The sequence below is a fragment of the Ornithodoros turicata genome, chromosome 5, assembly GCF_037126465.1.
Source record: "Ornithodoros turicata isolate Travis chromosome 5, ASM3712646v1, whole genome shotgun sequence".
Taxonomy (NCBI): Eukaryota; Metazoa; Arthropoda; class Arachnida; order Ixodida; family Argasidae; genus Ornithodoros; species Ornithodoros turicata.
In genome coordinates, this window is record NC_088205.1 from 76,562,107 (window position 1) to 76,584,290 (window position 22,184).

General features: G+C 45.4%; 1 protein-coding gene across 4 annotated transcripts in view; it reads left to right on the top strand.

Moving 5' to 3' along the window:
* The window catches only part of LOC135394860 (leucine-rich repeat-containing protein 70-like), a 404,291-nt gene that overhangs the window by 356,361 nt on the left and 25,746 nt on the right, over nt 1–22,184 (top strand). The gene's annotated exons all lie outside the window — the stretch shown is intronic.

The window sequence follows — 22,184 nt, forward strand, 5'->3', positions numbered from 1 at the left end:
GTCATGAAAGTAACAGCCATGTACTGTGCGGCATGCCCTTTGAGGTCCGGTCCGATCTTCTATCGTGACGTAATCAGGTCCGTGTGACCAAGCGTCAACGTAGCTACCAGTTCCCAGGTCTCATTTCCCGCTGAAAATTGGTGCGTCGCAGACACCGCGCGTCGCTCCTTGCGATGGACTCTCCACGTCACAGCGTGACGTCAGCATCACTGATTCACTTACCAGCTCTCCGAAAGTGGGCAGGAGTTTCTAGAGCGTGTGCGATCAAAGATATCTGGCGCGCGCTGCAGGTCAGTTACGATCAATAGCTCGTGTTACTTATGCCACGTACGCAGCATTCGAAAACGCAAAACTTATGCAGGAGGCTTCCCTTGTGTACTTGACGTTGGCAACGTCTGCCCGACCTTGGGAAAAATACAAATGAAGAGAACGCAGAACGAACAGCAGAAGACAATGTTCAACCTAGCAATGAAACTACAAATATCAAACGGAAGGAAACGCGTATGCCCTATTAATTCGTCTTTTCCCCGAGCTCAGGGATATGTTGCCAACATCAAGTATACAGCAGCACGCTTGCATATTACTTTTATGTTCAACAACCTGTGTACCATGTCGTGGCACGTAAACTACATAAGTAAAGTTCGCTAGGCCACGCTATAACAGATAATGTGGAAGAGCACGCTTTACAGGAGGAACATCACTGTAAAGTATATCTCACAGGGGTGACACAAACCCTCCATTGTTGTAACTGCCCTCCAGCGATTACTTTTGGCAAAACTGCCATTTTGTTCTGGTCGCACGTCATAGAAAACGTCATTTTCAGGTCATGTGACTTTGTTTACATGTCGTTTTGCCGCTTGCCGACATATTTCCGTCGTCACGACGAGAAGAAATGAACATGTTTTGCCAGCGTTGAACTATGCGGTGCTTCTTCCGCAATGGTAGCCCATTTCTCCTTAGTTTAAGTACATCGCATCGGCTCAGTGGGTCTGAATGCGCGGTCGTCATCACATCTTTGGAAGTCGTCAACAGTGCCTATGTGCAAAACTGCGCGTTTTACTGCGAGATTATCGGATACCAATAATTACCATGATCGAAAAACATTCAAAACGTCGCGCAGAAACAACAACCGCATTGTTTACAAACGGTTTGGCCGCCATCTTTAAGGTCACGTGTGCCTTGACGTTTGCTGTGACGTGCGACCAGGACCTGTCCGGGATGCATTGCGTTCGCCCAGCACGCTTTCGTCTACGGAGCAATACCTTGGATACCACCCCTGTGGTATATCTGTACGATATAATCTTTGTCACCCGTTGAAAACCTATATTGGCTGGGATGGGGCACGAAAATTTTAGAATAGACACCAAATCGCTGGGTTGGCCTGCGCGCAACCCTCTAAAATCTGCAGCATGAGCCTACGAGGCGCCAGTTCACAAGTTGCGTTTCTGTATCCAATTTTTGACGTTCCTTAATAGCCGCTACACTCTCAAATCAACTTGCACTGAAGCTTCTGTTCCGAATTGTCTGCTGCTCTAGCTACCATTCCACGCATTGTCCTTCTCGGCTCCCTTAGGCAGCGCGAGCACCTGTTCGTGGCAGAACCATTCGTATTTCCACCAGTAATGTACACCGCCAATGTTGACGCTCAAGACGGAGCCGTCTTACTTAAATCTGCATAATTAATGCTCAAAGCGGTAGCACGAGGAAAGTGTTTCCCCCCTACTCAGCTGCAGTCTTTGTCCGTCTCCGTTAACGATTCAGCATGCGTCTCCGTAACATGCTCCTTCTAAATTGCTCAACGTGAGACCAAGCCCAGCTTGGGCAAAGTTCATCGCAGCCATTGTCTTCCCGAAGATGCATGGCCTTCTTCAGATCGTTCCTCACTATCCCGAGATGTCCGATCCTTCCTCACACTTTGTCGGAAGAGATAATTCGAAAGGATTTTCACGGGTCTTCGTAGATACCTGTTTTGTCACTTGCACACCGAACAGTTTGCGTCCAATATTGCAAAGAGTCGGGTGTGGAGGAAGAAAAGTGAAGCAGAAGGGAAGAGTTGCAAAGCGGGAGGGCTTGTTGACGTAGAACACACAGAACAACACGTAGACAAAAAAAAGGTCCTGTGGGTTCAGGGCGGTCTTAGAGATGACGACATTCCATTGCTGGAAGTTGCCATACTTATGTGTAGACAATGTCCCCTATTTGGACATTCTTGCTTTCTGGAGGGCTGGACTGATTGCAGGTACCCACGCCTTGTATGTGCTGTGAATAATCAATGTATTATGAACGTGTTGCTCCGGTTTCTTTTTCTCTCCAAAGCAGAAGGTGAGCCCCGACCCTAGACAGGCCGCCATTGCACCGAGAGGAAGTTCAGATCAGTCTCCCGTACTCTTTTTGGCGTCGATAATGATCATAGTTTTTGTGTATTTGCTTATTTCAGTGTACATGACATACAGTGTGGGTCCGGGGGACAAAAAGCAGCTCAGATCAGCTATTACTTCGCGCTAGTGAGCTCGTTAGCTAGTCACGTCGCGACGAAAAGTTCCGATTTATTATTGTTATTATTATTGTCATACCACCATCGTCGTCTCGTCACCATCGTACTCGTGTGAGGGTGTAGCTCCCACATTACAATATAATAATAATAATAATAATAATAATCTTTATTAACGTGCCCAAGAAGAGCCAAAGCCTTGGTATTGGCGCACGTAGACAATACAGTACTTACAAATATACATATACACACATATATACAGATTACACAAAACATAACATATTTAAGACATATTCACAAACAAGAACATAACAGGAAGATATTCACATTGATATATACAGTACAAATATACAGATATACAGTACATGGCACTAGATGGGAAGGAGAAAAAAAGAAAGAAAGAAAAGAGAGACTGTAGAACTTCACATGGTTACTCAGTGAACGCTAGAGGAGAGTTTTGAAAACGTTTGTATGCGGGTTAAAGATATCAAGAATGGGGTGAACTGCGTTGTCATTTGTTGAGGATTTGCAGGCATATGGTGGGATAGGTACAATATATTAGTGCGTCGGGTTACATTGACAGGTACGGCGATATGAAGCTGATGTAATAAAGATGGTGTATCAGGAAAACTAATAATAGAATAATATTAATAATAATAATATAATAATAATACTTTATTTCGTCACAAAGATGACCGGGGACAGCGACAAAAGTCACGTTGTGACTTGACGAGGTCACTGTTCCTCGTACAGCAGCATGTCGTAGTATTTTATTTTTTACAGAAAACTGACGTACAGACAAGGACATTGCACCTTACAGGAAACAAAAGCAAAACAATATACTTTCCGACACACTTCTTAACTCGTAAAATATTCCCTAACACATTTTCTTGTGGCTCCTAGTAAGTTAATGCGAATGTTATTTAACAATGTAGGCAGAGCATGTTGTATCTGTTGCTCACCATATAATGTTCTACATTTTGGAATGATCCATTCTTGCTGATGACGATGAAAGCATGTATATATATAGCAGGTAAAAGGGTGGCAATACTAAGCAGAACAGGCCCTCGTGGTTTTTATATAGGCAATTGAGAGTCTGTGCTCGTACAAATGGTGAATGGGAATAATATTACGTTTTCGAAACATAATACACATACACAGGTAATATATGTTGATCAAAAGCCGAGATAAACCGTTCCCTTCTTGCACGGTTGCCGGTCTGATACCAAAAAAGAAATAAAAAGCAAAAGGGTGACAGCTAATGCACGACGACACAAACAGAAGATGTCGAAAGCATCCGAATCTTACCTGTCCGGACGTCAGCTACGCAAGGGCAGTGCTGTGCCGGCGGTGATGCTGCAGGATACGTCTCGAGAGTTCCGGGAAAAAAAGAAAAAAGAAACGACATCGCCTCGTCTTAGACGGCTGTTTCCTCGTACGGACTTTGCTTTCCCCGAATGCTTCCCATGAGGTTCTTTTGAGAAGGTTCTCTCGATAACGCAACACACATCGCCGTGGGGACGTGTAATACAGAACAGTCGTGACAGCAACACTGTGATGGTAGCTCGATGAGTGGTTCCGGAAATCTTTCCGAGATAACGTCGTGCTCCTGGGAGCAGTGCCTTTGATCTTGAAAGCAGTCAGTGTGGTGACATTTAAACAGAATCCTCAACGAACACATTTACTTTGCACTTGGGAGCTCATCAGATGTATACCTTCCGTGATGAGGAAATATTAATGGCACGGTCCCTGCGGCAGCGATTGTTGACGACTAGTTTCTGCCACGGGACGTGTTCAAAGTTTGAAAACACTGTTCTCTGACCGGCGCTGCGACCATATGAGTACAACATAAACACACACACGCACACGCACACACATATACATATATATACATTGAATGGTCAAGGGTACAACATCCACTAGTTGTTAGTACAAGATAGCGCCACACATAATAAACGCCGTACGCCGTGAACGCCGTACTTCTTAAGGTTATCCAGTCTCACGGATACTTTGGTGGTGTGATTTCTTCCTATCTCCGTTGGAATAATCACGTGGACGACGTAACCCGCAGAGCAACAAAGGAACTCTAGTTTCGTAGACTTCATCTGGGTCACAGCACTCGAGAAGCTAAACTAACAGCTTCCTTGTCCTTATAGTTCGACCTATTCTCGAGTACGCTGATGTCATGTGGGATCCCCATACAGTTTCTCACATTCTCCAGTTGGATCGGGTGCAGAGACTTGCCCCCCGTTTCATCTATGGCTCGTATCGCAGAAGATCCTTAGTAATCCCCCTTGTATGCTCAAGTAAGCCTCGAGCCAATATTAGTGCGTCGAAAGACCCACCGATGAAAACAATTTTTCCAGATCCTAAGTGGCGACCTCAAAATTGGCCAACGTTACCTTTTCACCTCGTCTGGCGCCGAACCACGTAGAATTCACCGCAACCGACATGTTCAGATTCCAAGGCCACGAGTAGACTGTTACCAAATTAGTTATTGTTACTTCTCCCTATCAAAATTGCTTGGTCCCTGGCCGAATCCAGCCCACCAACGCTATGCGCTCGAAGCTCTTTCGACCTTTCTGGACACGTTCGGACTTGTATCCTTATTCTGCAGGGGCTCATTATCGAATCGGGGTTCAAATGAAGAAAAACGCCAGTGCCGTGTCCCATAAACTTTTGTCCGAAGCTGTACGTTGTAAGGATTGGTCCTCTATAAGATGTCCTGTATCGTATAAAATAAGAGGTGCGTTTTTGCAAAATATTATCTCTCAAAAGGGCGCTTTTTAAAAGTACATAGCGTTTAGAGTGTGGCGTTAGTTTCGCAATATTCCCAATAGTTTCGAAACTACGCTTAGCGACTAACACATTAGCATCGTATAGCAACGTAAATCCTTGAAATCCTAGACAATATCCTTGCAGGCGGTTGTGGCCGAGCGCAGATAAAAACGCACGTCGGGTCTGCCATAGCGAAAAGCCTCTTGGCTCGTAATGACGAACTGTATTTATTACGCGCAGATAACTGCTGTCATAAAGGGAGCCGGTAAACGGCAAGCTTCGGTGGAATAGAATCCACATCGTTTCAAATGCTCCTCGACTTATCTCTTCTGTCCACCTGGTGCGTTTCGTTTCGTTTACCGCTTTAGTTATGCAAATTCAAACGAACATGGCATGTTTCCTCCTGCATTGGTTCACGTTAGTGGCTTTCTTCCTTTTTGTGACCCAGTCTCAGCTACGCTTCGCGTTCGATGATTTTACCCTTCCTCTCCATTCCATCTATGAAAAATTAGATAATGCTGGTATCGATTCCAGTCGATCGAGTAATTTTTTTTCACTCTTAGACTGTTGCAAGAGGAGCGCTAACCGCATACGACGAATTATCGACGGGAAAAACGGCCACCGTCACCGTTTTTCCGGTGAGCCGACGCGAGCAATGGGAACTTCACCGATTTCTTGACGACAGCGGTGGACAGAAAAATTCGGCGAAGAGCGGAAGCGGCCGCTCGACGGCAGCCAATAGGACCGCTCCACGCGCTGTCGTTCCAGGAACAGACGTACCGGAGCAGTGGCGGGCATTTGGGATGCCTGTATGGCTAACCTGGGAAGTGGGAAAGATGCTGTCGTCCGCTCGCTGCTGTCTAAGGGGGGGGGGGGATATGGTTATTAAGAAAAAGAAAGGAAAGGTCAGCCAGACGAAGGTCGGCTTGCTATTCCAAACAAAAAGGGGGCAAAGGAGGGGGAAGGAAAGAAAAGGGGACGGAAAGAGAAATAAGAAAACAAAGGGGAAGAAAGAAGGAGAAATGAGGAAGAAAAGAAAAATAAGAAAAGAAAAGAGAAGAGAAGAAGAAGAAAAAAGAATAAGGAAAGGGAAGAAAAGGAAAAGAAGAAAAGAAAGGAAAAGGAAAGGAAAGGAAAAGAAGAAAGAAAAAGAAGAAGAGGAAAGGAAAAGAAAAAAGAGTTAAGAAGAAAGGAGATAAGGTAAGGAAAGGAAGAACACAAAACTAAAACTGAAAAGTCACACACACAGTCACACAATCACAAGGCATTGACAAGGTTCGAAGGAGGAGCGCTGTGCTGTCTAAGGGCTCTTTTGTAGCGCTTGCTTCGCGAATATGCTTTGACTGCAAGAACTTCTTCGGTGTGCCACTATAACTTTTCTATGTGTAGCAAAATATTTATCAGTTAACTTGAAGTCGAAATTTAACACGGAGTAACGAAACGCCCGCTAGGACGCCACCGTCGGCCGCACTGGAAATTTGTGCATGCGGTTCATCCCGCCGTTTTTCCGTCGAGTTGTCATGCCGATGGGGAAGTTGGCCGTTTTTTTTTTTTTCCGTCGAGAAATCGTCGTATGCGGTTACCGCTTAACTGTCGTTGACAATGATTGATTGACGGTGACTTAATTTTTACCTTCATCTGGAAACTGGGATATTTAATGCGCGCTGAATTCTTAGTAGGCGGCATTCGTAGTCCCTCGCAGACGAGGAGGTGCCTCTGCGACTGATATACCATACACCAAAATTGTTGCTGCACTGGTCAGGATTCGACGCCGTTCCAACATGAGAGCCTCCCTCGGATTGTCGAGGCAGACGGCGTAAGAAGAGCACTTTCGAATGCACGTCTTTCGTTGTCACGTCGCATTCCCGAGTGAAATATCTGTCGCGTACCGTTTCCAAACAAAATGAATGGAAACTGTTCATCGACCTTTGTTGGCCCGGGGTATTACGTTGGCTGCATGAACACATCGGTCGTTTCAAAGCCCATCGTCGACGGGCAAAACGTCAACGACCTGCGCTATCGTTGGTGCCCTAAAAAATGAGACACGTTTAGGCCGTATTCCCGCACGTATCCCTCACGCGGCCTGTATTGCCACCCTTTCCACTCCACCCCCCATCGTAAGAATAAACTGGAAAGGAGGAAGCAAATGCAGCGTTCGAGCGTCGCGGGTAACAAAGCGATATTCCAGAGCTGTTATGTTCCCTGTATTTCTGAAACGTGTATGGACGGTCCGGAATGCGGAAGTGCCATATTTTCTTCAGTTTGGGGGTGGTTGTAGAACGACGTTTTTTTTTTTCGGCGTCTCAAGCTGGGAACGTATTAGTAGGACATAATTTATTTAGTTGTAGCAGTTTCGTACCTGCAATGAGAGACTTTATAGGACGGTCCCCTTCCACGCCGAGACTGGGAGGCGACGCACTTTGGAATCCCTGCACCAGCTGTGCTGTCTGGAGTTTTCGCTGGGTTTTCCGGCTCCCCTGAAGTCGGCCCAGGACGCATACACTCTAAAAACTGAACTTCACCACATAGCACGCTCTGCACAAACCACTGCCAGGAACGATAGGATTATCGCTTCTGATTCGAAGAGAGAGGGGCGGCGTACGCCTTTTTGTGTCAATTTGGATACATGATAATTGATACAAAAGGCGTACGCCTTCCTCTCCCCTCGAATCAGAAGCGATAACCCTATCATTCGTGGGTGTGATTGGCGCAGAGCGCGCTATGCGGTGAAGTTCAGTTTTTAGAGTGTACTGACCCCCTTGTCTCCCACTCCTTCCTTTTGTCCTCTCTCCATCTGTCCACATCTGTACGCCGTTCATGGCCACACTTGCTTCGCGGCGCTAACACGCGCTTTAACAAAAATGGGAGAGTATTGACGTACACTACGTTCCTCTATCCTTCCCTTTCTCTCTGCGGTGGAATTCCGTAGGGTTAATCCCGTTGCGTTATGTCCGTCCGATACCTCCTCCTCTCCACACGCACTCTCCCAGCTACAGCAGCTGGTACTTCGGTGTCATAAAGCTTCTCCCTTTCTTTCTTTCTTTCTTCAGTTGCATCTGCTCTCACTTCTACCTCTCCCCCTTTTTCTCTCCGTATCCAGCTATGACGTTCCCAAATGAAATTCTCCCATCTGTTTAACCTTTCAAACTCCCGTGCAGAGCATAAAAGATCCGGTAGGGTGAAGCTCCTTTCATCTCAAGGACCTGAACTCAAAAGAATAATCCCCTTCACGTAGTCGAAACATCGTTAACAACGCTAAGCAGCGCCAGCCAGCACACACCCTGAGGGACCTGTCACCCGCAGACGGCGTTTCGCCAACTTTCTTGAAACATTGGCGCCTTCTTGTTTCCAGCACTGCTTCGCGGTTTCTCTGTATTCATTCGCGAAAGTAACTTCTTATGTCTTTTCAAAGCGCGGTGTTTCAGCACGTTCTCCTCTCTTAACACTTTTCTTACATTGCGGCTCCTGCAGAGGAGTGTAGTACTGTACCGTAACTCCCTGATCTTATTTTCCAATCCAATCCAATCCGCTCCCGTAATGGGCTGTCTGCCTTGTGTGCGTCAGCGCGCGACGGCGCACATTACGGCATTTTGCATACTCGAGACATGTATTATTCTAAGCCGAGCTCGTGTTTTCGCCAGCACACGAAGAACAATCTGAATACTAACTCTTTCAAGGAAGTGCGGCTGTATGTGTAATTTGCGCTAACATGCTGCTAGGGCTGGCGAGAGCAATCCATACCCTACCCCTGTGCTGTCACCAGGTTGCCCACTAGCGGTACGGTCCCTTCCCCTTTCAGAGCCCGTACCCTTCAGGGGTACTGTAGGTGCCCATAAAGCCCGCCCATGTACACTTATGCCCACGAGCGTGTGCCGAACGCACACCGATCTTAGAGTCCATACGAACAGAGCTCCTGCTCGTAGCCGCAGTTGGTTCGCGGAGCTAACACGCAATCAAAACAAGAAAGGCAAAATAGAGCTCTCCAATGTGAGACTTCCTAACACCGCGTGTGCTGAGTCATGTGTGTACTCCAACGTGTTCGTAACAGCCTAACAACACCGGTCCTTCGAACTGCCACACAGATTAATACGCTGGAACTGGAGTCCCATGAGCAACCAAAATTCGGTGCAATCAGCGATTTGTTTTGTTTTGTTTTGTTAGTTGTTTTGTTGGCGATTTCGCTTTTAGGAGCTGTGAAAGCGAAATCCTCTGCATACCTGCCGTTCTCCCCAGAATTTAACCTCTGTGTCCACTTTAAATTATTCGCTTTGTAAATAAATTTTATTTGTATTGTAAATATTGTAACTAATATATTTCATCTGTAAATAAAACTTCAGATATTGCTCGAATAAAACCTTTCGTATTTCGTGTGTTCATGGATTAACATAATCACTCGAACTTCCTGCTATCAATAAGGACGGCCCAAATGCCAAAGGCATAAACCGGTCTATGCACGGATAGACCTATCGATGTAAACATATGAAAATGGAGTAAAGTATTACTATGACCTACTGACTGACTGACTGACTGACTGTCTGATGAACTGAAGTCCTGGGTAGCAGGTTCGAATCCGGCTTAGGCATACTGCTTGCGACATACTTCTCTGAAATCGACAGCTTATGGCCAAAGTCAACAGGTAATTCACGAAAAGCTGTCTATCTCCATGGTCTATCCTGTTGCAAGATTATTTCCCGTGACTAATAGAATCCTGTGACGCGCGGCCCACCCTCAGACATGATATGGGTGCAGCCCTTTCGAAGGCGACAAACCCACTACGGGCTGTTGAACCACTTATTGAAGATTTCAGACAAGCGTGTCGCAAGGAGCACATCACCTTGTGGCATAGTTCGAGCTGGAAGTCATATTTTTCGAGGGCCGTTAGATAACGTATGCTCATGGTTATGGGGCTCGTTAATGATAATGACCCTCTCTGCAGTTGTCTGTCATTACGTTGAGCCCTACTTATCGCGATTATTCGCAGTGAAACGGTCAGAGCCCAGTATGTACCGAAGCCTACATCAGATTAATTAGTGCAGAATACGTTAATTGGGACTTTCTATGTCGCCAAACACTGCACTTGCCCTCCATTTCGCGTGCGCGAAGACGACGCCGAGGAAAAATAAAAAAAAATTCTTTCTTTGCACGCCTCGATGAGTAACGCAATCAATTACGCCTTCCAGAGATGCCTGTATTTATTATTCCTCTCCGGAGCTTTCATCAATTATGTAAACTCAGCTGGTTATGACTGCGTGGTCGAATTAGCCGATTTTCGAATTGGGGATTCAAGTCTTTAAGTTGGACGCTCTTACTTTATTTCTGTTTTTTCAGCGATGGCTGATACAACACGCGTAATTGAAAGCTCCTTTGACGCAGTTACCGCAAGTAGATTAAAACTCCAGGTGACTAATGTTGTCATCGACGCACACTGCTTTTTATTTGTGTGTGTGTGTGTTTTTCTTCTCACTCTCATTTTTGAGAAGCCTGCGTCACAGTCCTCCATGTGCAGTGTCTCGATACACATTATTTAAATTAATAAATCCGCCTATATATTATTATGTAATCACTCTGTAGGTCTCACTTTTTCGGCCGCTCATTCTTTTTTGACGTATAATTCGCGGCATATGCGTGTAATTGTATTGCGTCTCCAATTCAATATATTACACGAGCGTCAGTTGATCTCTGCAGAAGGAGCCAAGGCTTCCTCCGTGCCGCATTCAGCTAGATGAATGCTTGTGCGAAGTAGCTGAAATTGAAGTTTTCGCTTGGAATTTCCTCAGCTATCAATGTAGTCACTCTTCAGAGGCAAACTCTTCTTTCTCTCTCTCCCTCTTTCTCTTGTGTGTGAAACTGGCGGCTATCAGACTTTTGTGCTCGCAGGGCCGGCCCTGTTGAACTCAAAACTTTGCCGGTCACAGCTGGTGAGCTTGACAAAGGCTGAAGTTCCGTACTTTTAAATGAAGCCCGATTTCGAGAAATGAAATTCTTCGGATCTCATTCCGTTCTTTTTCATTCATTGAAAAGTCACAGCCTTAAAGCTTTTCCTCTTTTGACGCGTTTATTCAACGGGACTTCAGCGTATGCTGTGGGTGGAACGAAGTCTTTCGTTTAACAGCTCTGCCAAAAAAATAGTTGCTTTAGAGGACAATGAAGATGTGTAATATTTCCCGGATAAGCTGTTGTCACATAATCTTACTGCTAATCCTGATGTACGTGCCCAAGAACAGCACAAGGCTTTAGTGTTGGTGCAGAAAAAATATAAACGTATATGTACATACATACAGGGTGTCGCAGAACACGTGTCATTCAATTATAATAAAAAAGCTACGCCACCTAGAATCACGTGGTCAACGGCATTTCTTCTTACTAGGTTTTTGCCAGCTCCTGATGTGAATGTGCGCGTAATCTAACTTTTATTATGCTATTTATTACATTTTAATTAAAATTTGCTATATAAAGGTCGCTTTGTTACAGCACCAATGTGAAGTATGTGCCGAATTTACTCAAGTTCATGATAAATGACAGGGACGTTCAGGAGCTATCCCGGGAGGAGAGAGAGAGAGAAATACATGATGACGATGATATGGGGATGACTTCCGCTCATTGAGCAGAATGCTACCCCATTGCTCCCGGGAGGAAAGAATAGCGGAACATCATGCTTTTCGGAGCCCCCAGAGCATAGCGCTCGACGACTTTGTGAGAGCCTTCGTGCAGTCCGACGAAAGGACGTTGCCAGATGCAGCCCACAGAGGGATAGTAGAAAAAGTGACAATTCTTGAAATTTTGATAGGGATAGTATGATTCCAGCGGAAGCCGCATGCGATAAGATAAGATAAGTCTTGTCCCTTTCTACTATCCTTGTGTGGGCCGAGTTTGGCAACCTCCTCTCGCCAACGACTGCGCGCAAAAACTCATCCAGCGCTATGCTGTGGAGGCTCCGAAAAGCGTGATGTTCGGTTATTTATATCGATGGGATAGCTCCTCAATATCCGTGTCAGTTATCACGAACTTGAGTAAATTTGGTATGCGCTTCACGTTGGTGGGATAAAAAAGCGACCTTACTTGGCAAATTTTCGAGTTGAGTTCGCAGAAATTGACATAATAAAACACAAGTTAGATGACACTCACATCAGGAGGTGACAAAAACTTTGCCGTTGACTGCATGATTCTAAGTCACGTTATTATTATTATTTTTTTAACTCAATGTCTCGTTTTTTTGGGGACACCCTGTCCAGTCCAGCGTGCAGGACAGCATACGGCCACAAAAAGAAAAAGAAAGGGCAACAACAAAAACGATGGTCCAGAAAATATAGCAAGAGGTACACAAGACAAAGTAGTACACGAGGCTTCTGATAGTACAGCTTAGGGCAAAAGTTTACGGAACACCAGGGTGTCACATTTCTCCATTGGAGCGACACCCTAGCAGCACACAGGAGCGGACACACATACTGACTAGAGAAAATACTGGGGAAAATTTACTGTACACGAGAAGCGAAATAATCAAGCGACAGGCGTACAGGTTCAGCTAAGTCCATTTCATCCTGTGCACTGTTTAGTACGCACGGACGGAATGTACGCAAACATACAACTATGAAATTACATTGAATGCGCGCGCGCTTCAGTACACGAATATACCACCGCGTGTATACTATCGAGCACCGAACTGCCACTATAAGGGAGGGGAAAGATAGGCTCCCACTTCCCAGGCTCCCGGGATAGATCACTAATGGCTCCTGTGTTGAAACCCGGAAAGCCTCCGAGTGTGTTAATCTCCTTCCGCCCAATGAGGTAACCAGCTGTCTTTGCAAAGTAATCGGATCCAGTGCCGTCTGAACTCGCACAGACTCGTTTCCAAAGGTGCGGGTGCATTGAAGGATCCCACCATCCCACTGTGCGATGGACTGTACACTCCATTTTACCAGGGGTGTTCAAGAAGATGGCCAATGGCTGTATAATAAAGGAACTGCAACACGATGAGCAATTGGGCTAGTTGGTGCGAATGCATGATGAAGTAAACACGACGCAAAAGACAAAGGGACGAGCGTCCCTGTCTTTTCAGCCCCAAATGAGCTACGTGGCCTTTGCTCCTATAGGAAGAAAAATGATCGGGCTAGTGTGTGTGTTATCAAGCAAAGTTTATTCCTTGTACAACTGGTGTGGTATATTCAATCCCACTCTCATGTAAAAAAGTATATCGGACAGACAGGTAGATGTGTTATTATTAGATTAAGAGAACGCCAGTGTACCTTAAAAGGTACGCCTTCCGGGAGCTGAGCGGTTCACTGAAGCAGATGTGGATGTAAGCCTGACTTTGGAAGCACCACTGTTTTGGAGAAATCGAGATTGCAGATTACTCGGGAAATTATTGAAGCTCACTGTATTTTTGATAATGGGGATAATTGTGTCAGCAAGCCCTCGATTACGTTATCTGAGCGGGAAATACAATTTCTTCAAGGTGTGGGCACGGGTGAACCTTCATATCGTTTCACATTTTTTCCTTGTATATAGGATAAAAAAATATTACTCGTGTACTTGAACCTGTGAGATCTGTGGCGCTGTTTGTGTTTTCCTTTCTTTTGGCCTACCTTTTGTGTCAGTAAAAGACGCTCGTCCTGTCCGTTCCTCCGTCCCTTTGTCTTTTGTATCGTGTTTACATCATTAGGCTGTACAATAGTAGCTACTTTCACTGCAGCGGAGTTCCAATGCACGACTATTACGAGTACATTTCAGTGAGACATTTGCAGTGCCGAACTCTTGGACCATGCCCTGCCCTGCATGCGGTGTTGGTATATGAATAATCTCATTAGCAAGCACCGTTTCTGGTCCGCAAAAGGACAAGATGTCGACTCGGCACAGTTCCCTTAGAAGTCGGCCCAGGACGCACATTCCCCCAGAGCGTTGGTCGTGACGTTGCCCACCTCTGTGATGCCGACAACGGCGAGCCGTTTCACCAGCACAACCAAGTCGGGTGTTTTATCGCCTCTTATTAAATATCTTTTTTTTTTTTTTTTGCGTGTAGCTTTATAATGCGATGCGTTCTTATACTATATCCCTGCTACGCATTAAAATTACGCGTGGAATACGGTAGCTAGGGAGTATTCATACTTTTCACTGTCTAGTCAGGTGCTTGCTGTATTTGACGAATATTGACAGTTATGTTGGCTCAATGTCGGGCCGTGTTGCACAACAAAGATTGTACCAATATAACCCTATATTGGCTCCCAATGTTATTTACATGGCAAATTGACCTTCAGTGTATCTATCTCTTCATAGTGTGTCACACAGTACAATCGTGGGGGGAGGGATATGTTTAATGCAAAGTTAAAAAAAAAAGAGAAGGGAAATGTTAGCCACAATAGGGATAAAATACGGTCCCACGGCTGTGCTACCCGATACTGCACTGTCACGTTGCAACACGGTTCCCTCGTCCGCTGTTAACCCGTACCATCGCATTCCCCGCTCACACTTATGGTTTTGAGCATAGCGCTTTCCCTTCGATCCCCGGGTCGGATCACGTGGTGCACGCGGCGCCTTTCGCATCCCCCACGTTCCGTCCATCGTCAGTTCGCCTTTCGGAATGCTAGTCGTACGATGTTCCTGGCTCGTCGCTCCGGCGCAACCCCCGCATGGAGCACAGGCTTGGATTTTCAACTCCTCGTAAATATAACAACAGCCTTCGGTTTACTACATGTCTGTATGTCGTTTTGGCGACTATAGTGGAGTAGAAGACTTGTCGTGAGCTTGTGAAGTGTTCTATGTGACCCGCAGACAGCTTCTTTCTGTGAAGTGCACACCTGTTTGAAGGAGTTCTTTGCACGTGCTTCTGAGCATGGTGGACGGAGATTTTTTTTTTTTAACCGAGTTCTGTCTTTGAAAGAAGACGGATATTGTTGAAGGATATTCGGCAGGGTGCCTTGCTTGGAGTAGGAAAGGTTCGTGTCTCTTCTGAGTTTATGTTCAGAGTGTTCAGTTATGATAAAGTATATCAACCAACAACGAGAACAATTAAATTATGCATGATGACGTCATGGGACGGTTCAGTATCAACCAAGTGGTTGCGAATCGAGGGACTCATATTCCATCTTGCTCGGTATTTTTATTAGGATGTTTTATGCGGTGTTCTTTTGGATAAATGGAGCATAAAAGGGTCAAGTGAAGCTTCTATTCTGCATTCTGGCACTTTTTTGTTAGTTTGTTAGTTTACTGCCATTCCTTAAAATGTGCTTTGCTCCAGTAAATCGCCAACCACAACAATGAAGTGTGAGCACTTCTCGTCCGGTATAATGTCACGTGATTTGACAATCAACACCACATCTATCCCTAGAAAAGCGTTAGACGTTATATTGATGTTTTGGGTCCTCCATGCTGTCACAGGAAGGACTGCTAAATATAAAGGATGTGCAGATCATCAACTTAACATCTTAACATTACTACATCCGTCTCGCCTGTGATGTAGCAGTCACAAGAAAGACCTAGCAACTGAAACTTTGTTTTTAGTTTTCGTTGTGCCCTTTTAAGCCTTTGATTGTTAATTTGTACCGGGAAATCCAAAGGAAACGGTGAGGTATCTGATACCGCTGGTTATGCGTCCAGCGTTTTCGGTTTTTATTTGTGCTCGGATTCGGCTTATGTTTTTCGGTGTTTACTTATTCTCACGAAATCGGTGTTTTTCGGTATTTTTCCTGGCGTGTACGTGGTTTACCCGACAGTTATCGGCGAATGGAAATAACAATGTAATTTGCACGACGCTTATTCAACATGGCGTTGTTCGCTGCGGTGGCGCTTTACGGCTGACGAAAAAGTAAACAGACGTTCATCTTATTTGTGACCTGCATCAACAACTTGCTGGGCATGCGCAGCAATTTATCTCTGTCATCGTTCCTGGAATGTCCCTCCGTATTCGGTGTTTTTCGATTAAAACCGAATGAGGGAAAATTTACCCGGCGTATGTTTTTCGGTGTTTTCGATTAAAACCGAAAATGCGGAGCCTTGCTTATGCAGTACATATAGCACATGCGTCTTATACAACTTATACGGTGTGGTGAAAGTTTGAAACCTGGACGACTTAGGAGGACGAACACACCAAGTGGTCATTTTGTGCGGGAAATAGAAGGCCGTTTCTGCAAAAGATCGAATTATGAAACTTGAGCTGCTTATTCTGCAAAAAAAAAAAAAAAACTAATAATAATAATAATACACACAACTAAAACAACAACTTCCACCACAATTACGCAACGTCACGCTTTCAACGTAATAAAATAGAATATAACAAAAAATAAAAATATTGCGTTTCCTTCTAACTCGCTAAAAATAATCTTTTCTGCTAGCTTACATCACGTTGAACGCTTATTTTCTCTGTTTGTTTTTCGAAGCAATGTAGTTGGCCAAAGGCAACGGCAATTTTTTGATGACGCGCTGCCAAAGGACAAATAGGGAGAGCCTTGAAGTGCACGCTTCCTTTTTGTAGCTGTGAGGTCGTAGCGTTTCATTGCGGTCCACCGCCATCATTAATTGTCTTCCATTTCCGCAACTGAAGGATCGCTCTTTTCGTGAATGGGCCGAGGGGACGGACGCACACATTTGGCGCCGCCACTGTATCTGCAAAGTGGCCTCGAAAAAGAAGAAAAAGAAAAGAGAAGCAGTGCTCTTTCCTTTCCCCCGCTTGGGGGGAAACGTTGTTTGCGTTAGGAAACAGCGGCGACTTGAAACTAGAACTAGGGTCACAGACACGTAGTATTCGATTGTACACGTTTGTTTAGCAGTGCTTTGCATACCCGAAAGGGGGAGCAAGCAGACGAAATAGCATTTGTCTCATCTTCACAAGTTTCTCTGGGTCGCCGCAGCATTGCGCTGCCAATCATGAAGACGGTGCCCAACAATAATATAATAATTCGAAGTGGGATTACACGTAAGATCAGTCAGCCCCTATTTATGCGGCGACACGCTGCACTGACAGACCCCAGGTAAGTTGATAAGTAAATTTAAAAAGATACGGAGAAATTGAATTCGACACCCGACCAATTCTGCAACTCGAAAAAAAAAACTACAAATAAAGTAAAAAGATATAGAAAGAATCGAAACCGTGTCGTAACACACACACACATACACACCAAAACGTAGTGGCGGAGCCCTGAACTTTCCGCGGAAGCTGTTCTTCAACGGTGCCTGTAGCAGAAGTACAGTCTCTGTTCGAAATGTCGGAGGCTCCTGGTCCAATCCGTCTTGACTTATGTAATTGTTGTAACCGGCTTCAAGAACGAGCGTTGGTAATGCGCCCCACTTTGCGAAAAAGTAACTTATAAAATCATGACCCTTGAGTCACAACAAAAATTGTGCAGCTTCACATTCTGAAGAGGCAGCGCAACCTACGTGCTCTGTAGGCCTGCGCATGTGCAAAGTGCCGTCTTCTGAAGGCCCTCTTTCGCCTCATACTTCATACTTACACCGTGTATTCACACGAGCGACACGCTCACCGAAGATTCTAGTGGAAGAAAAAGCGAAAACACTGCTCACAGGGCGAATATTCCGTCCCGCGTTAAATTGAGTATTCACACGGTGCTTAATATCGAGAGTGGCGTACTGCGCACTTAGCAGACGACACTTAGCAGACGACACCGTCAGCGTCTTTTCCTGTCGTCTGCTACGGGATATCTTTTGGCTTTGTCGCAGGATATTCCCCACGGTTAGCAGTGCACGCGAGGATACGACGTTGAGCGCTCATGTGACAGCAGAAAGTTATGACGTTTTTCACATCTTCCGCTGGAGTATTCTGGGGAATGTCGCTCGTGTGAATACACAGACATCATCACGTTGCATCTAAGAGGTCACGATAGTTAAACGTTGGCGGCTGCCGTTTGTATAGACCATCTCCTGTTACGGTGATGTGGGGATTCGAGCGGTCTGCCTGCCTAGATTGGCGGCACGTTGCTCATGGAAGGATTAAAGGGGGTGTGGGCAGGGGGAAGGGAAAGGTTCACAGTCTGGTTCTACAGTTTCCTGTCGACCGTGAGGGTCCACTGTCTTCAGAAAGTTCACCAGGGTTTTCTGTAAGGCAACGACATTAAAGTTACATTCTAGAAACACTACATGGGAATTTTGTATCGTCGTTGTCAGATCGTCGTTGTCGTTGTCCGATCGCTTCAAATACACTAACTTCGAACGAAAGAAAGAAAGACCTAGAGACCCACTCCCGTAGTCAAAACGGGTTGTGTTTGGTTGTTCAAACCAAGGCCCGTTTGTGCACGCTTTTCTCATCACGCTGCCTCAATGGGAATATGTCCTTCTTGTTTTAATGAGTATTAACGATCGTGGTTTATGGATAATGACTTATAACCGCGGCGCCGACTATCATATCGAAATGAAATTCACCGAAGGGTTCTGGGCGAGAGGGCCTCCCTTTTATCCGCAAGGGTGACGACACACTAAAGAGAATGCACTCTAGTCAAATTAGCTTACGTGTGCGTAAAGGAGCACGCAAAAATACAAACATATTACGAGGGTAAAGAAAATGAAGACACGGCGTGCAGAAGAAATAAAAAAAATGTCGTTTTCGACTGACCCCCCCCCCCCCCCCCCCCGGCTCAACCCGGATGTCCCTCTCACTTTACGTTATACGCATATGCGGATGGCATTCCCGCTTCTAGTTCTCCATGCTACACATATTCTTCATCCTTCATCTTAGTGAAATTGACAAGGGTGGCGTCGTGAAATGGAAAGAGTGAGGTAGGGGTGACAGAGGCCAGCGTGACGGATGACGCGGGACAGTGCATGCATAATGACACGAAAACGACTCGAGTACTCCGCTCACATCGGCTGTTATGCTGTCTGCGATTTGAAGAGGACAGGCGTCGATTTATCACTTTTTTTTTTCTCTTTCAGTCTCATCGTCTTTTCTCTTCTCTTCTCTTTCGCGTACTCTTTAAAAGAGAATTGAAATGATGGAAAGCGATGGCTGACAGGTTTGCGAAAGGCACTCCTTCAGAGAACTGCTGCTGAGAACTGAAAAAAAGTTACTTTGAGGACTCTTGGATATGATGTGTTTTGTGAGCAACGTCTCCGTAGTCACCGGTGGTGTCGCACGATCATAGGCGGATCTGGGAGTTGGAGGGGGGGAGGTATTTCTGTCGTTACATAGAGCTTCAATTGACCTTATGTAGCGTAATAGGATGTTGTCCTATCCTGTCCTGACGCTGTCCGATGTGTGTGAGATCCGCTCACACGATACGACTTCACGATAACAACTCTATACAGACGTCATTGCTAATCATTGGCCTGAATCACTTGATTGATTGATTGGCTGGGAACAATAGTTCAACTACAGAGCCATATCTAATGATCGTGCTTGCGTATCTGTCAGTGTGAACAATCCACTCCTGTCTCTTTCTAAGTTACGTGAGGAAAGGGGGCATTAAATGCGATCCATCAGAGTAGAGAGTGCCAGTTGTCATATTGTCTAGCAGCGCCTTGAAGACAGACAAAGCCGGCAGCGAATTGCACAAAGTGCTTCGAGAACCACGGAGGATTTGTAGGAATATGCCTTGCTGCTTATTCCCAGGGGGTGAAGATGTCTCTGTGTGCTTGACGCCTGAACAATTCGCCTTTTTTGTTTGTTTGTTTGTGTCAGTCGTATTTTTTGTACGTCGTACAACGTGTAGAACTGTTGTAGTACCGTCGAAGTGTTCACGATGAGTTGGTTGTTCGCAACCGCATGATAGGAAAGTTGTGCTGCAAGTCGTCCAGAAGTGGCGAAGATACGCCAGGTAATGGCACATTCGTGTTTGTCTAAACAGGCTTACCTGATTTGGGACAACGTTACAATACAAATTAAAAAGCAACGCCAAGGTCCTATTAACTGTGATTACTCTGAGGGAAGGTAAAACGGGTTGGAACACTTTATTACAATTAAACTTCGAAACTCCCGAGTACAGGAAGCATCGGAGGGACCGCCTTGCGTTTTTTCGGCTGTCCGCGCTGTGAACTTTCCCCTGTTATGTGTCCGTGGCCCTGGGTTGTTGTTTTTGGTCTTGCCCGGTCTGCTTCGCTTTTTACTTATTTTACTTATTGTTTTTTCAACTCACTCGGCTAGATAAGTGTCTTCGATTGTGGTTTTCTATTTCCTTTTCTCCCTCCCTTTCTACTGGTATATATACGTCCAGTTGTATGGCTACTCTTTAACATGATGAAGTGCAGGCTCTGCACGAAAGCCTTGTTCATGTTAATGTTAATTGTAATAAAGTGTTCCTACCCGTTTTACCTTCCCTCAGTGGGACAACGTAGTACGCATTTCTTATGCGCCCGTGTGAACGCGACAGTGGTATTAAGTTATTTTATTAATGTAATTAGCTTATGGGACACATGCTGATGTTACCGTACTGCGTGAGGGACGTCGGAAGAAGAATTTCCTGTATAGAAAATAACTGAAAAGATGTTGTGAAATGACGCATTGTCCCCTCATTACCCTCATTGTGATTTTACATCTCATGCAGCCCTGTCGGCATAGGGGTAGTGAGCCACAACCCAGGTAGCTAGTTTCTCCATTCATCGTCATGAGTGTATTTTTGTTGTTGTTGTTGTCTGTACGCAGAGCAGCATGACTGGAACCATGCTAAAGCAGCTTCGCCTTACGAAATTCAATTAATTAAGCAGTTGCCGGTCTTTTTCTATGTGAATATCACATATACACATATTGACACAATTAGATTTGGAAAGCTTTCGGTGTCAGGAGGGGTAGTGTCGGTATCAATGAGTATGTTTATACGAAGAATTTTTTCCTTATGTAAGAAAAAATAAGAAGAAACGTTAGCCGCAGTAATAAAAATTCATTCCAACGAACTTGCAAATCCTGTAAGCTTCTGTCCGACACTCTGCCCGGTTTCCATGCACGAAAAGGGAGGCGACGCCCCTACCGCATGGGCTCAAGGGGGTGGGTGGGCGGTCGCCCCCCCCCCCCACCGCCCCCCACACACACACACACCACCACCACCTCCCCTAGTCCCACCTTCCCGAGTTCCTGCGCGTTAGCGACATGAAATCTCTGTACCTGCATATATGCAAGGCTTGAACAAGACTTTGTAATGTACCATGGAAAAATTCGTCGCGTTTCTCGTTCCTCACGCATTATTGTTCCTAAGAGTCAAGTTAACTGAAACCTCCCAGGAGGGTGCTGCAGATAGTTTCTTTTTATTTACAGTATTTCACTGTGTATCCCGTTGATTTTGAAGAATACAAAAAAAAAAGAAAAAGAGCTACGTACGACACAGGACTCGAACCAGCGCAGACACTCATTAAAGGAGCAATGTAACGATAAAGTAAATGACAATGACATTGTAATGACAAAGTCCCGCTTTATTATTCACGAAGCAAGTCTATGAGGAGCTCCACGCAAAAAATACATATTTTCGCTGGACGGTGTCTAGTGGTCGCGCAATCTAATTTATGAAAGTGCCAATACGAACCAGTAGCCGTGCGGCGCCCCCTTGGAGGCCCGGCCCGATCTCCTTGCGTGACGTAACCAGGTCGGTGTGACGTAACATTAGCGTAACGAGGCCTTCCCTAACATCCACGAGGCCTTGATTTCCCACTGCAAATTCTGGCCTCTATAGTTATGCATGCTACACTTTTTCCTCATCTCTGGTCTAGGTGAAATTGACAAGGGTGGTGTCGTGAGATGGAAAGGGAGACGTAAGCGTGATAGAGGCCAGCGAGACGGATGACCACGGGACAGTGCATGCATAATGGCAGGAAAACGACTCGAGCGCTCACACAGGCTTGTATAGCTGTTGTGCTCTCTGCGGTTTGAAGAGGACGGACGTCCATTTATCACTTCTTTTTTTTTTCCTTTCTTGTCCCGCCGTCTTTTCTCTTTTCCTCTCTCTTCTTTTTTCTTTCTCTCTCTCTTTTTTTTTTTTTTTTTTACGGA